The sequence below is a fragment of the Typopeltis vanoorti genome, chromosome 20, assembly GCF_054136105.1.
Source record: "Typopeltis vanoorti isolate ZY-2024b chromosome 20, IOZ_Tvanoo_1.0, whole genome shotgun sequence".
Classification (NCBI taxonomy): domain Eukaryota; kingdom Metazoa; phylum Arthropoda; class Arachnida; order Uropygi; family Thelyphonidae; genus Typopeltis; species Typopeltis vanoorti.
The window spans coordinates 34,832,386-34,848,810 of NC_143568.1; the positions used below are offsets into that span (position 1 = coordinate 34,832,386).

A 16,425-nucleotide genomic window follows, 5' to 3' on the forward strand; every position below is an offset into this window, starting at 1 on the left:
TCGGAAGTTAGTTGCTGTCGCGATATAATATATGTTGGTACCGTCAGAATCGAACGCGTAACGGTGGAAGACAAAACGAAGCTAAGTTACTGTATTTAGTTATATTTCATTTTATTTAATTATATTAGTACTTGAATGTTCTGATGTTTGTACTTTTTTCCCCTCTTATTTATTAATTGAATAATTATTAAGGATTACGCTACTCGGCAGTAAGGAATGATGGTGGATTCAGCAGCAGTCGCAAGTGGCGTAACGCCAAGTCCTCCGCCATTTAAGAACTCAATTATTAGCAATATCATAAGGGACTTTGTGGCATGCAGTACTTGCGGCATGTATGCTTCTAAGGAATTACATATGTGGTTTGTTAAAGAGAGTGGAGAGCGTATGTGCGCAAAATGCAGGCAGTTGGAGGAAATAAGTACATTAGATATATCGATATCCGACATTGTTGCTCCAGGAACGGAGAATGAATGTAGGAAGACAAGTAGTATGATAGGAGAGAATGAGAAAATAATGGTTGATAGTGTGGAAGGTGTGAGTGACTGTGGAAGTTTAGGAGATGGTTTTGTTTGGGAGAGTGAATTTAGATTAAGAGTGACTGACCTGCAGAGGGAGATAGATGAGTTGAAAGAGGAGGTCGAATGTCTAGTGAATGAGAGCAGAAGTATGAAAGATAAGATTAGGAGAATGGAAGAGATGAATGCAAGGCGAATCAGAGTAGGAGAGAGAGAGAATTTAAGGAGTATGAGTGAGAGGTATGGGGTGCTAGAAGAGGAGAGATTGGAAACAGTAGAAGAGAGGGAATGAGAGAGAGGTATGGGAATGCTAGCAGACGAGAGGATGGAAACAGTAGGAGAGACGGAATGAGAGAGAGATATGGAAGTGCTAGAAGAGGAGAGAATGGAAACGGTAGGAGAGATGGAATGAGAGAGAGGTATGGGAATGCTAGAAGACGAGCGGATGGAAACAGTAGTAGGAGAGACAGAATGAGAGAGGGATATGGAAGTGCTAGAAGTGGAGAAAATGGAAACAGTAGGAGAGAGGGAATGAGAGAGATGTATGGGAGTGCTAGAAGAGGAGAGAATGGAAACAGTAGAAGAGAGAGGTATGGGAATGAAAGAAGAGGACAGAATGGAAACAATAGGAGCGATGGAATGGTAAGAGGTATAATGTATAGTGACTCAATGATCCGTGGTGTTCAGGATAGGATGCGTGAGGAGTGTTTGCCAGGAGGAACAATAGAAAGGGTGGCTATGGCGATTAAGAGAAGTGAAAGGGTGGATAAGATGATTGTGATGGTAGGAACGAATGACTTGAGTGGTAATGTAAGTCGGGCAGCGAGAGATATGAGATTTTTGCTTGAGACTGTACGAAAGAAGACAGAGAGAGGAAAAATAGTGTGCGTGTTGCCTAGGTATGATAATGATGAGCTGAGCCGAAGAGCGGTGATATTGAATGGCATAATAGCGAGAATGTGTGACAAGAGAGGACTGGTATATGTGGATGCTTGGAGTGCGTTTGAGGAAAGAGAGGAGTTGTTTGCGAGAGACCATTTACATTTGAATGAGGAAGGACGTAGGCATCTGGAGAGATTGCTGTTCTGAACGAGTCAGTGTGTCCCAGGGAGGATGATAGCAGGGGTGGCCTCTTGTGGGAATGGATACTTGGGAGAAGTGAGACAATGTCAGGTAAGACTGAGCCCAGTGGAGTCTAGAAGGGATAATGCTGGGTATAGAAACAGTGGCATTTATATGCTGTATACTAATGCCAGGAGTATCCGGAATAAGGGAGAGGAATTGGTGGCGCAGATAGCATCAGCCTGGCCAAAAATTATTGCGATCACTGAGACGTGGTTGATAGAAGGGGATATAAAAACAGGAATAGAAGTCGCTGGGTATAGCATTTTTCGCCAGGATAGGAGGGGAAAGCGTGGTGGTGTGGTGCTGCTTATGATAAGTGATGACCTATGTCCTCTAAGAGTGGAGAATTTGGAAGGTAGTGAGACAAATGATTTTAGAGCGTATGGTGTGAGGTAGAGGTAGGCAAGACAGGATATTTAGTGGGGTGTTGCTACAGACCCAGGAGCACAGAGGATGGGGACCAGGAGATGTTTAGACAGCTAAGTTTGGCAAGTGCAAGAAGAATGATTGTTATGGGAGATTTTAACTTCAGTAGTATAAATTGGAGAGAGGAAGATGCATGTAACAATAGGGGAATAGAATTTCTAGAATTCTTGAGGGACAAATGTCTTAGGCAACATGTAACAGAGGGAACAAGAGGTTCAAAAATTTTGGATTTGGTTATAGCATCAGAAGAGTTGATAACTGAGTTGACGTCTCTCCCACCAGTTGGAGAGCGTGACCATATGGTTTTGACTTGGAAAATGAATAGACATGCAGGAGTATCAAAGAGACGGGAACTTATGTGGAATTATAAGGCAGGTGATTATAATAGTCTTAGACGTCAACTTCGGGAAGTTTCATGGAGGGAGGAATTGGAAGGCAGGGATATCACCAGTGCGTGGGAAATTGTGAAAGAATATTTGTTATCAGCAGTGTTAAGTTGTATACCACGAGTGAAGAAGAGGGCGCAATTTGGAGTAAAGTGGATGACAAACAATATTAAACAGGAATTGCATGCGAAAAAGAGGCTATGGAAGAGATATAAGGAGACAGGTGAAGAGATGCATGAGGAATATAAGACACAGGCCAGAAGAGTGACTCGTGTGGTAAGGAAAGCAAAACTGGAATATGAGAGGAGATTGGCCCTAAGATCCAAAGAAAATCCTAGGGAATTTTTTAGCTATGTGGCCAGTAGGAGGAGAAATGACTGTGGAAGAATGATATTGTGGGATAAAAATGGGAATAGAGTGACTGATGCAGAGGACATAGTGAAATTGTTCAATGAACACTTTATTGGAGTATTTCATCCTAGAGGAGTCAGTTTTAATGTTAGAGGGATAGGGCTGGTACGAGGTCTGGAGGTACAGGAGGAGAGTGTGTTTCAGATACTGAGTACTCTGGATGTCAGTAAAGCTGTGGGACTGGATGGTATTTCGCCACGAGTTTTGAGAGAATGTGCTAGGGAATTGACAATACCTTTAACGTGGCTTTCAATGAAAGTCTGGCTTTGGCAAAGGTGCCCAGGGAATGGAAGGAAGGTAAGATAGTGCCATTGCATAAGGGTGGTAACAGACTGGAAGTGTCTAATTATAGGCCAGTCTGTTTGTCATCAGTAGTTGTTAAGATCTTGGAGAAAGTAGTGAGGGACCGTGTACAGCATTGGGCAGATGAGGGTAATGTTATCTGTGAGAATCAACATGGATTTGTGAAAGGACGCTCTTGTTTTAGCAATATGCTAGCCTTTTATAATAAAGTTACAAGAGCATTAGATGAGGGAAAGGCATATACTGCAATTTTCTGAGACTTGGCGAAGGCATTTGACAGGGTGCCACATGATAAGCTGATATTTAAGTTGCAGCACATGGGTCTGGATGTCAGATTGGTGAACTGGATTCAGGATTGGCTGTCTGATAGGTATCAGAGAGTTGTGTATGGTGGAGCAGTTTCCAGGAGGCAGAGGGTTACAAGTGGGGTCCCACAGGGCTCAGTACTAGGACCTATATTGTTTAACCTTTATATCAATGACATAGCCAGTGGATTGCAGGGGGATATTCAGTTGTTTGCGGATGATGCGAAGCTGGGAAGGATTATTAGTAATAGTGCAGATGTGGTAGCCCTGCAAGAGGATTTAAATAAGCTAGATAGATGGGCAAATGAATGGGGGTGTCAGTTTAATGCAGCAAAATGTAAGGTCTTGAGGTTTGGGAAACATCGATGGGATGCTGCATACTCTATGGGAGGAGTTGTACTGGAGGAAGTAGGGGAGACAAGAGATCTGGGGTTGATGATTGATAGAAACCTGAAGTTTAGGGGACATATTGCAAAGGTGGTGAAGGTAACACAGAGGATTGCTGCTATTATGAGAAGGACACTGACCTGCAGAGATAAGAGGGTTATCATTCCGTTGTATAAGTCTCTGATCAGACCACACTTGGACTATTGTTCTCAGATTTGGTCCCCAGGATTTGAAGGGGATAAATTAACTGTGGAAAGGATACAAAGACAGATGAAAGATGGTTTCAGGACTGTACAAGGATAGTTATGAGGATCGGCTGAGAGAATGTGGACTGCAGAGTTTGGTGGATAGAAGAAGGAGAGGTGATATGATTGAGACTTTTAAACTGTTGAGAGGTGGTTACAGGGTTGACACTGGGGAGTTCTTTCGCTTGGTTGATCAGCGAGAAGGAGTGATGACAAGAGGCCATCCCTGGAAGTTACGAAAGGAAACTGTGAGCAAGAGGGTAAGGAGTGGTTTCTTTGTGTGGAGGGTGGTTGAGCCGTGGAATGCATTTCCTGATGGAGTGGTGGGAGCGAGAACGGTCAGTGGGTTTAAGGAGTGGTATGATAAACTTTGTGTTTCTCAGGGGGGGACCTCCCCTCGATGAGTCTTTATGTCTTAGAAAGGATCTATGACAGACTTTGTCTTAGAAAGGACCTCCCTCGATGAGTCTTTTGACTCCTTGGAGGCCTGAATAATAATAATAATAATAATAATAATATTCCATGAAGTTGTATTATGAGTGCAAACAAGCACTTAAGCCTAAATACTTGGAAGTGGAATGTATACAGTTGTTCGGGGATAATTACCTGAAACAAGTTTCAGTAAGGAAATACCGTGAGTAGACATATTACTAACTATTATAATAACGGAATTAACTCGTGTAAATTATTCTTTATTCGTAGAATTTTCACCTGAGTATCACAGGCATCATCAGTACAGGTACAAGGCTAATTAAACAATAACTGTTATATTCACAAAGCGTCACCTAAGTAGCTAAGGTTAACTTTCCTAAATTTATTTAATCATTATTATTAATTTTTATTTATTTTATTTTATTATTTTTAAATTATTTAAATTTAATTATTAAATAATAATTATTTAATTATTCAATTATAATAATTTTTTTTAAAAAAATTTTTATTTATTTATTTTTTATTTTATTTTATTTTTTTTTTTATAAATATATATATGTGTATACAGTTATATGTTAGTAAAGCTTTGCTGCTTTATAAAGTACTATCTCCCACAAAGGGGAAAGACGTAGACCAGGGGTATTCAATCTGTCGATCGCAGAGCGATTTTTGGTCGATCTCTTGTGTAAAACATATTTTATTTATCATTATTTTGTATTATTTTTTAATTCGCTTTAAGTGTATTGTTATTGTTTATTTATTTTTCTTTAAAATTGTCAAATCAGTAATTTTCTTATAAGTCCGGGTAAATGAATTAATTTGGATCAGTGGAAGTCAAACAGCGAACTGAGTGAATAAATTATAAGCAAAGTGTAAAAACTCGATTGTAGCTTAAATATTAAATATTCCAAAGCACATTACATTGATTTTTTTTACTTAGGTTAAGTCCCATGTGAATATTATAAAAAGAATAAACTTTGTTTGTCTCGGTATAGTTTGTATTAGATACTTTTGTAAATAACTCTTTTGAAGCTAACTGTATATACTGCTTTAATAAGAATATATTAGAGTGTTAAAAATAAAGGTAATGTTTTTGTCGCCGAAGCTGTATATGGCGGCATTAGAAAGATTGTTATTGAAACTTGTATGTATGAGAAAGGCTTGCAGGCTCTAAGTGTAAACATCTCCGAAGTCAGTCTGAAAGAGTTCAAACAACTTTCCGATGGCCGGCAACTTACAATCAAAAGAAAGCGGAGGAGAACAAAAGGCATGCTGAACTTGAAACTTAAGATGAAAGACTTGTACCGATTCTTTGGGGGTTGCCAAACTTCATGCGAGATCTCAGAGGAGGCCTAATAAAAAAAAGGGACTGAAGCAAGCAGAAGGGATCCCGGTTCCAGAATTGCTGTCAGAGAGGAGGGCGCCCGGTCCAGAGTCGCCATCAGAGAGACTGCCCAGATCCACGTTGCTTGAGAGAGGAGTTTCCTGCTTCCAGAAAGGAGCTTCTTGGTTCGAGACGTCACTAGAGAGAGATTACTTCTAGGCTGCAGACAAGGTTTCAAATTGCCGAAAGGAAGAGTTCCAATTGCCGGAGAAAAGTTTCCAGGCCAGTTAATGTCAGATATTCACCAGTGTGTTGCGTTTTCATTACAATCTGATGAATCAAATGACTTCACTGATATTGCTCAGTTAATGGTATTTATTCACATGGTATTTCAAGATTATTAAAGTAAAGATTATACATTTCTTCCGTTTTTAAGGTTCTGATTAGGGTTTTCCATATCTCTGGGAGTATTAGGCCTTGATTTCTGTTAAGGTTGACAGTAGAATGGGTGACTGTGGCTGCCTCTTTGAAAATTCTTGAATGGTAATCTTCCTCTATATAAGGGGAACAGCTTTTGTCTCCTCAAACAACATAAAATAAGCATAACATTCAAACCAATAGAATCTATTAGTAAACTACTAAGATCTCCAAAAGACAACCATCCTTTCTACAAATATGCTGGAGTTTATAATATTCCATGCTCATGTGGCTCTAGTTACATCAGACAGACTTCAAGAAGCCTCGAAATCAGGAAAAAGGAGCACATTGGCTATGTCAAAAACAACAGACCGGACATTTCTGGCCTATCGTCTCATTTCTGTACAACTAACCATGTCATCGAGTGGGACAAAAGCTGTTCCCCTTACATAGAGGAAGATTACCATTCAAGAATTTTCAAAGAGGCAGCCACAGTCGCCCGTTCTACTGTCAACCTTAACAGAAATCAAGGCCTAATACTCCCAGAGATATGGAAAACCCTAAAGATTATACTGTTATTGGGAAGGACTAGGGGAGAAGACATTTTTTCGGCATTTGATGAATTTGTGAAACAACACAAACTTCCTCTTTTTAAACGTGTCTATTACTACTGGTGGTGCTCCTACAGTGATAGGTAATAAATCAGGCTTCATTTCATTATGTAAAAACGATGACAAATATCCAGATTTTTTAATGTACCACTGTATTATTCACCAACAAGTACTGTGTAGTAAAAGATTAAACACGAAAGATGTTTTGGATATTACATTTAAAATTGTAAATTCTGTTCGAGAAAAACCCCTGCAATGGTGGTTATTTAAATTACAGGCAGATGATGATGATAAGGAACTTCTGTTGTACAATAATGTTCACTGGCTCAGCAGAAGTCAATTTTTAGAAAGATTTCTTGTATTAATTAACGATATAAAAAATTTTTCTTGATGAAAAAATAGATATTTATCCACAATTGAGTGATAAAAGATGGTTGTTACTTATCAGTTTTAGTAGATTTCTGTACTAAATTAAGCAATTCAAATTTAGAGTTACAAGGTAGAGATCATCATCATACGTATCAAGGATTTAGGCCTAGCATGGCCTGTTCCAGCCTTAGAAGTCATCGTTGAATCGTTTAAGAGGACGTCCTGGTTTTCTTTTTCCTAATGGCTTGTACTTTAAGGCTTGTTTTGGTAATCTTTCTGTTTTCATTCTTTGAATGTGTTCCATCCATTTATGTTTATATTTTTTAATTTTTTCTATTACTGGTTCTTGGTTTAATTCTTTCATAATATCTTCTTTTCTTTTGTGATCAAATAGGGTATACTTTGCAGTTTTTCTCATAAACTTCATTTCTGCTGTTGTTAATCTTTGTTTGTCTTTTTGTTTTATTGTCCAGATTTTGCTTCCATACATTAAGACTGGTAAGGCTATACTTTTTTGGGTAAAAAAGGTAAAAGTATATACCAGCCTTTCTTAAAGGCTGATATGTACTTTTAGCCTGGTTTGTTTTTGAACTAGGCAGATGATGATGGTTTGGTTTAAATATAGAGTTAATTACACCTGTTATTTTTAAATATTTTGCAATTTTTACGTTTATATCTTTTTCATTTTCATATGTGATCATACATCCTAGGTAGTTAAATGAATTCACCTGTTCTAAGATCTTGTTATCTATTACTATTTTAGTTCCTGCTCGATCTTGTCTTTAAAGGCCATAGTTTTTGATTTTTCCATTGATATTATCATACCATAATCTTTGGATATCTCATTTAGATTTAAAATAGCTTTCTGTAAGTTATCTTCAGAATTTGTAATTATTATTTGGTCATCTGCAAAGAGGAGAGTGTTTAAGTTAACTGTAGGTGAAAGTTGAATTCCTTGATGTAAATTTTTACTCCATTTTATTATTATTTCATTTAAGTAGATATTAAAAAGAGTTGCTGAGAGGGGACATCCCTGTCGGACCCCTTGGTTTATCTCTCTTGTATATGATAGCTCGTGATTTAATCTTATTTGTATTTGATTATTTTCATATATACTTGTGATAGCTTTTAGGATATTATTTGGTATTTGTCTTTCTTTTAATATGTTAAATAATGTTTCTTTTAACTTTGTCAAATGCTTTTTCAAAGTCAATAAATGCAATATGTGTTTCTAAATTATATTCTCTTCTTTTCTCTATTAATATTAATTTTAGGCAAAAGGCTGGGTCTATACATGACCGTCCTTTTCTAAATCCATTCTGTACCTCTAGAATAAAGTTTTCGGAATATTTCATTAGTTTGTTATTTAAGATTCTGCTATATATTTTGTAACAGGAATTTAGTATACTAATACCTCTATAGTTTTTAGGGGCATCTCTATTACCTTTCTTAAAGATAGGAATCACAATTGCTTTTTTCCATTCTATTGGGGGGGGGGGATACCAGTTGAGTAAATTTTATTTAAAAATAATAAGAGTCTTTCTTTGAATCTTGTTCCTGCGTATTTATATAGTTCTGAACCTAGCTTATCTGCTCCAGGTGATTTTCCGTTTCTTGTTTCTTTCAGGCTGATTTCTAATTCTTCTTCAGTTATTTCCTTTTCATTTTCGTTAATTGTTTGCCAGTTGTCTTTTTTAAAATATTTGTCTGTCCACAGTTCTGTGTAGTAATTTAGAAATTCTTCTAATTTCAATTCAGTGTTTAATTTTATGTTTTCTTTAGTATCTGCATTTAAGTGTTTCAAAATCTTATATACATTGGGTCTTATTTTATATAAATCATGTTCTAAATTAGAAACAAATTTATTCCATGATTCTCTGTCTTTTTCTGACTTCTCTTTTAGCTATGGCTCTTATTCTTTTATATTCTATTTCATCTTCTAATCTTTCACTGCTTAACCATTTGTGATAGGCTTCTTCTTTCTTTTTGATTATTTCTTTGATTGTATCATCCCAGATCTTCAGTTTTTTTTCTTTTATTGAATTTTTTGGTCTTTCCTAAGCTTTCATTTGCTGCTGCATTTAGTATCGTTTTTATATTAAGCCATTCTATTTCTTCATTTTGTTTTATTTTATCTAGATACTGGTTAATTCTTTGTTCATATAGCCATTGTACATTTGTGTCATTCAATAGTCTAGTTTTATAAACAAATGTTTCAATTTTTCTTTCTGTTCTTGTTACTTGTAGCCATTTAGGTGGTAATCTTAATTTTATTTTAACAAGGAAGTGGTCGCTGCTTATTTCATATCCTCTGTGAACTCTAACATCTAGTGAAAATTTTGATGTCTTTTCATTTAATATGAAGTAATCTAATATTGATTTCCATCCTCTTGCTGCCCAAGTATATTTATGTATGTCTTTATGTTTATAGAAGGAATTCATTATTTTTAGGTTATTATAAACTACAAAGTCAATCAATTTTTTACCATTTCTGTTTAGAGTGTGTTCTCCATGTATTCCTATATTATTATTAATTTTCATGTTTCCAATTCTTGCATTTCAGTCTCTTGCTAAAATTATGTAATCATTTTTATTTATTTTATTATATATGTTTTATAGCTGATTATAAAAATCAGTATTATCCTGTTCTCTTCCTTCTTCTGGGGCATATAAACCAATTATTGTTGAATAGCCTCTATCTATTTTTATTCTAGCTTCTATTATTCTTTCATTCCATAATTTATAATGTTTTAACTGTTTTGAAAGGGAGTTATGAATCCAAATCATGACTCCTGCTTGTGCTCTTTGGTCTCTGTCGACTCCACTGTATATCACATTAAAATTTTCAGTTCTCATATTTCCTTTTAATTTCTTTTTTTTTTTTTTTTGTTTCAGTGATTACTGCTATTTTAAAATTTCTTTCATTTAATAACTGGTCTAATTCTATTTCTTTATATGCTATTCCTCTTACATTCCAGTTTGCTATGTGTATTATATTTTGTATTATATTTTTCCATTTTCATTTTCCCTTTTCCATTGCAGGGTCGTTTCCCATAGATTCAATCCGATTATCTTTTTCTATCAGCTTACAAGTAGGATTATGTTCTCCATGTCAGGGGACTAGCCTGACAATGGAATAGTTCAGTGGTAGGGCTGCTACCTTAAGGCTTCTGAACTAGCCTTCTTCCGAATTTAAACCCATAGGAGGAATAGGGTATATTGAAGGGGAAGGAGTAGATTATAGAAGAAATATAGTAAGGTTTATAGAGAGGGCAGAGTTGTAAGGCCAGAAATGAAAAGACCCCATGGCCCTCGAGTACTCTAATAGCATAAGGGTCATAAAGTAAGAAGAGTTGGCTGATAAGGCCTTATTGGAAAGATTAAAATAAGTGGATCTTCCTCAAAGTAGAAGGAGAGGATAGATCCAGCTAGGGGTCCATGGGAGTGCCGCTTCCCTTACAATCAAGATGATTGCCTCTTATAGCCCTGTTGGTCCACGAGTCCTTATTCAGTATATTCGGACCACCCCACCACATATATATATATATATATATATATATATATATATATTTTTTTTTTAAAAATAGATTTAATGACTTAAAAACCGAAATTACCTATTAAGATTTAATAAGATTAATATTGATACATAAAAAACGTATTTTTTTAAGTTTTCTAACAGACATGCCATTGTTTATTGCAAGTATGCATGCAGACTCACGTGAACACCAATATTGAATAACCTTATTCAATATTGGCGTTCACATGAGTCAGTAAAATTACCTGAAACATCGTAAAAAGGGACCAGAGGTTTGAGTGCTGGATCTAGTAACAGCATCAGAAGATATATTCATAACCGAAGTAGACAATCTGTCTTCATTTGGGGATAGTGACTGTGTAGTTTTGTTTTGGAAAGTTCCAAACATATAGAATTCTCAGTCAAGAAAGGGTTTATGTTGTGAACTATAAAGCCGGTAATTATGACAGACTTATGAGACATCTTGGAACAGTGCCATCACTTGAAAGGCTACAAGGGAAAAATATCAGTAGTGCATCAGAAGTGGTCAGAGATTGTTTGAGAGAAGCAGACTACGTAACCAATGTCAGGAGGATAAACCAAGTGGATAAATAGATAGAAAGTAAGAGTTGCAAAAGAAAAAAAAACGCTGTGAAAGGAAAAAAATAAGGTAATACTTGTGAGCAGTATAAAGTGCAAGAAAAAAGGGAATAGTATGGTAAAAAAAAAAAAAAAAAAAAAAAAGGCCAATCCTTATTATGAGAGAGAATTAGCTAAGCAAGCAAAATTAAATTCAGAAGAGAGTTTTCATTATGTATCAAGAGTTAAAATTGATATGGTAGGATAATTTTAATCAGTACAGATGGTAGGAAGGTGACATAGGCAAAAGAAATAATTTAGTTCCATTTTGCAAAGGTGTCTCATCCATGTGGAGATTTTGTAGTTGATGTGACAAATGCATATGAAAACAGAAGGATGAAGAGGAAGTGTTTAGCATATTGAAAAACATCAATGTGAATACAGCAGTGGGACTGGATGGCACTTCAGACCATCTACTACATGAATGTGCAAACGAATTGGCATTACCTCTTATGAAGTTGTTTAATCTAAGTCTTAGTTATGGCAGAGCTCCAAGGGAATGGAAAGAGGAAAATGTAGACCATCAGTATATCCATACCAAACATCTGCAATGTCCCACCCTAAAAATATAACATAAAACTTATTTTTTAGTTACTTAAACCTACAAGTTTTGTTATGGCTGCAACAGGATCTCAAAGAATAACTATTCATTGTGAATCTACATTGTTCAACATTTCCATCATTATTATGTCTTCAATATTTAATTCTTCACTTAAAATCTGATACAGATCCACACAAGAATTTGACAGAGACATGTGTGAACTAGAGAATGCATCAACATAATTTCCAAAATTTTAACTGGGGATATCCACCACAGAGTGAGAACTCAAGTTATCTTCAGTAAACTGAGGTGCTGTCTGATCAAATGATTTTTTTTAGTTATTCTCTGAAAAGTATCCAATTCAGAATCCTCTGATAAATTTCATGGTATTATTTATTAGAATGAAATTTTCTCTTTCTTTTCAGAAAGAACAGATCTTTTAATTGAACTTTTATCAGAAATAAATTTTATCAAGTTAATTCCTTAGCCTATAGTAGTTTTTTTTATCAAAATATTTCTTTAATCTATTGCTATGTGCTATAATAAACTTGCTAGGGTGTTTAACATCTACTATTTTATGTCACTGGAGAAAGTTTCTTCAGTATTCTATGTGGACCTGAAGCTCCCACACCCAGCTTATCCTTTTCCTTAAATTGCTTTTATCTTTGAGTAAAACAAGGTCACTCAGTTTGTACATCTCTTCTAAATCTGTTTATCTTTAATCTGTTCCTTTCTGAGTAAGATTCACTTGCACATTTAGCCAAAGACCTTGTGTCAAATTTTTGCACTATACCAGACAAATATTCATTATGTCAGCAAAACTAAAATTTACAGAATCTAAATATAGATCACTAGATCACCAAAGTTGATTTCTGTGATCTTTTAATGCATACCGAACATGGTTTGTTTACTCTGTTAACTGCTTGTTTATCTATTGGATCCATTGTTCTATGATATTGTCTTCGTAGCTTGGTCTTTTCTTGGATAAGTTGTTTGATTTCCTCTGGGAGTCTGTTTGTGCACATGTTGTTATATTTGTTACATGTGATATTTTTGCTAATATTTGTTTTTCAAAGGTTGTCACTGCCTTTTCTTATTTCTTCGGTGGATGCTATATGTGGAACTGGGTCGAGGTTTTCCTGGAAAGCTGCAGGGAGTTGTTTCCAATTAATAAAGGTGGTGGTGTTCTGGTGTTTTCAGTTAGATCTTGTGTGGTGCCTAATTGCAATATGATGGGGTTGCGATCAGAATTCAAATCATTAATTGCTTGAATTTGATAGCCATGTGCTATGTTTTTGAGTATTGCTATATCAGGGACATTTGGACGGCCAGTTGTTCCATAGTCAGTAGGTTCTGTGGGTCCTATTACTGTCATACTTTTCATAGCAGTATGTGAATTGAGTATTCTGCCATTGATGTTTGAGTTTTTACTGTTCCAGATGGAATGTTTGGCATTATTGGTCTGAGAGAGAATTTTGAGTTTCACGGAAGGTGTGTGGCCCGTGGGGCCTTGTCGGTGGATGTTTTTTCCTGTAATATGAGCAGTTCTGCTCAGTGGTAGGGTGAGCCTGTCACTGAGTAGAACTAATGCTGAGTTGGACGATATTTCGGTGACTCATAGGGAGTGGTCCAGTGGATCGCCTAATTTTAGAGAGGCCTTTACTTATGCAGTGTCTCTGATGAAAACCAACTAGTTTGTCAGGCCAGTGAAACTTTATCAAAATGGACCAACAGGAGGTGAATATATGGATGCTTTCATAGTAGGCATGTCTCCTATAAGGTCCGGCTAGGGCAACTCATAAATACCAGAGAGTGTATTCCCGTAAGCTCTCTGGTCAAATTTCATACAAAACTTTTATAGTTTCTGTATTCGGCTTTGAAATAATGCTGGATTTATAAGCTGTTTGATGAATGCCTAGAACAAAAATTCTATTAAAGGAACTGGTATAACCACAAGAAAGAAAAAGAACACATTATTACAATTTGATGAAACATGGGAGTTAAACGATTTTAAGATATGATCTTGTGGTTATATCAGTTGCTTTAATTATCATTTCTGTTCTACGTGTTTATCAGAACTTATAACCTACCCTCCTATGTTTTTCAATTCTTTGTTAAACCATGAAATGATATTGTGTATATGTTGTATAAAATACTGGGGCTGACCAATTTGTGTTGTGTAGGGAGAGGGAACTCTACTGCCTTCATATTATTATTATTTAGGCCTCCAAGGAGTCAAAAGACTCATCGCAGGAGGTCCTTCTTAGGAAACAAGTCTATCAAGACTCAACGTGGGAGGTCCCTCACACAAAACAGTCTATCATACCACTCCTTAAACTCGATGACCGTTCTCGCTCTCACCACTCTATCAGGCAATGCATTCCATGGTTCAACCACCCTCCATGCAAAGAAACCACTCCTCGCCCTCTTGCTCACAGTTTCCTTTCGTAACTTCCAGGGGATGGCCCCTTGTCATCACTCCTTCCTGCTGTTCAACCAAGTTAAAGAACTCCCCAGTGTCAACCCTGTAGCCACCTCTCAACAGTTTAAAAGTCTCAATCATATTGCCTCTCCTTCTATCCTCCAAACACTGCAGTCCACATTCCCTCAGAAGATCCTCATAACTAACATTGTACAGTCTGGAAACTGTCTTTGTTATCTGCCTCTGTACCCTTTCCACAATTAATTTATCCCCTTCAAATCCTGGGGACCAAATCTGAGAACAATAGTCTAAGTGTAGTCTGATCAGGGTCTTATACAACGGAATCTCTGCAGGTCAGCCTCCTTCTCATTATTGCAGCAATTCTTTGTGTTACCTTCACCACCTTTGCAATATGTCCCTTGAATTTCAGGTTTCTATCAATCATCAACTCCAGATCTCTTGTCTCCCCTACTTTCTCCAGTATAGCTCCTCCAATAGAGTATGCAGCAACCCATCGATGTGTCCCAAACCTGAGGACCTTACATTTTGCTGCATTAAACTGACATCCCCATTCATTTGCCTCTGTCTAGCTTATTCAAATCCTCTTGCATGACTACCACATCTGCACTATTACTAATAACCCTTCCCAGCTTCACATCATCTGCAAACAACTGAACACCCCCCCCTGCAATCCACTGACAATGTCATTGATATAAAGGTTAAACAATATAGGTCCCAGTACTGAGCCCTGTGGAATCCCACTTGTAACCTTCTGCCTCTTTGATATTGCTCCATCATACACAACTCTCTGATACCTATCGGATAGCCAATCCTGAATCCAGTTGACCAACATGACATCCAAACCTATGTGCTGCAACTTAAATATCAGCTTATCACGTGGCACCCTATCAAATGCCTTTGCTAAGTCTAGGAAAATGGCAGTATATGCTTTTCCCTCATCTACTGCTCTTGTAACTTTATTATAAAAGGCTAGCATATTACTAAAACAAGAGTGTCCCCTCACAAATCCATGGTGACTCTCACAGATAACATTACCCTTATCTGCCCAATGTTGTATACGTCCCTAACTAATTTCTCCAAGATCTTAACAACTACTGATGACATGCAACCTGGCCCATAATTAGACACTTCCAGTCTGCTACCACCCTTATGCAGTGGCATAAGGGCAGTAGCAGACCCATATGAGTAGGCTAACTTTCCTTTGGTTAAAAGTCCATTATTTCTTGCCTGCCAGATGAAATTTGAACTGAGGTTTTTTCCAGCTATGGGACATGAGTTTTTTTGGATATTATGCAGAGGCATTTTTGATTAAAGAGATCTAAATTAGCCTTGAAATGTGATCTTTTTTTGAGGATGTTCTACATCCAATAATTTACAATTATGTCTGTGGCAGGTAGCATGCAGCATTTGATTTAATCTGTTATAAATTATGATTTTGTTAGGAGAAACATGAAAATTTTCATATACCTAGGTTCATTTATTTCAAAGTATGATATTGTGGTAGTTTCATGAGTGAAAAATACTTCTAAATGAAATCTTACTTTTTTTCTTATAATCAGTTGTACTATACTTCTATTTTTTTTTTTTTTTTCAAGTGTGGTCCACAGCTTGGTACCATTCCTTCAAAAAAAAATCTGTACACAATTTAAAAAAAATTAAGTGACAGGAATGAAACTATAGTTCATTCAAGTTTAACATGAGTTAAACTTTTCTAGGTTTGTTACCTAATCAATATCAAATATTTTTACTGGTTTTACCTATCTACTTATTTAATTCTGCAAAATAGCAAATTAAATACATGCATACAAGTATGCATACATTTGAAAAAAAAAAAAACTGGTTTCTAAATATTTAATGTTTGAGAAATGCTGTCCTGCATTATATGAAATTACTTGTCATATGATATAATTTTATAACCTGTTTGGCTGAGTGGATATTATTGCCACTGTCCGGACAACAGGCTCTGGGTTCATGTTACAATACGAGTATGGTTGCTCATGTAATTAATTTTTGTTGTCCAGTTTGAGTCCGC

General features: G+C 36.3%; 1 protein-coding gene across 4 annotated transcripts in view; it reads left to right on the forward strand.

Moving 5' to 3' along the window:
* Positions 1-16,425, forward strand: part of Pxn (Peroxidasin) — a 479,183-nt gene that overhangs the window by 387,391 nt on the left and 75,367 nt on the right. The window lies entirely within an intron of this gene.